Raw genomic sequence first — 462 nt, forward strand, 5'->3', positions numbered from 1 at the left:
TGTGAGGAGCGGGCAGCGTCTGGCCCCGCGCTGCCCTGCTCTGCGCTGGGGAGGCTTCTCCTTGCCCTCTGCTCCTGCCCGTGCTGGTGATGGTGCCCAGCCCCAGCTCCCTGCCCTTGCTCAGCCTCCTGCTGCCAGAGCACAGGGAGAGCGCGGGGGGGTGACCTGGAGGAATGACCCCCTGGGCTGTGGGTGACCCAACACGTCCCCCCGGGCACTGGGAGGCCAGCCTGAAGGCAGCTGGAGACAGCGGGCTGTGCTGGGGCAGCAACAGCCTGTGGGGCTGAGTGTGGGGCTGGGGGTGGCAGCGCCGCGGGAGAGCTGCTCCCTCAGCGCTGCTGGCCCTGAGCTTTGGTCGTAGCCTGGCAGCTCATGCCAAGGGGCTTCTTTCTCGCTGTGGGGCAAAGAGGGCTGGTCTGAAGGGAGCAGGACGTCACCCTGCTGCTGCCAGACTTCCAGCCT

This window comes from Buceros rhinoceros, unplaced genomic scaffold (genome assembly GCF_000710305.1).
Source record: "Buceros rhinoceros silvestris isolate BGI_N320 unplaced genomic scaffold, ASM71030v1 scaffold32226, whole genome shotgun sequence".
Taxonomy (NCBI): Eukaryota; Metazoa; Chordata; class Aves; order Bucerotiformes; family Bucerotidae; genus Buceros; species Buceros rhinoceros.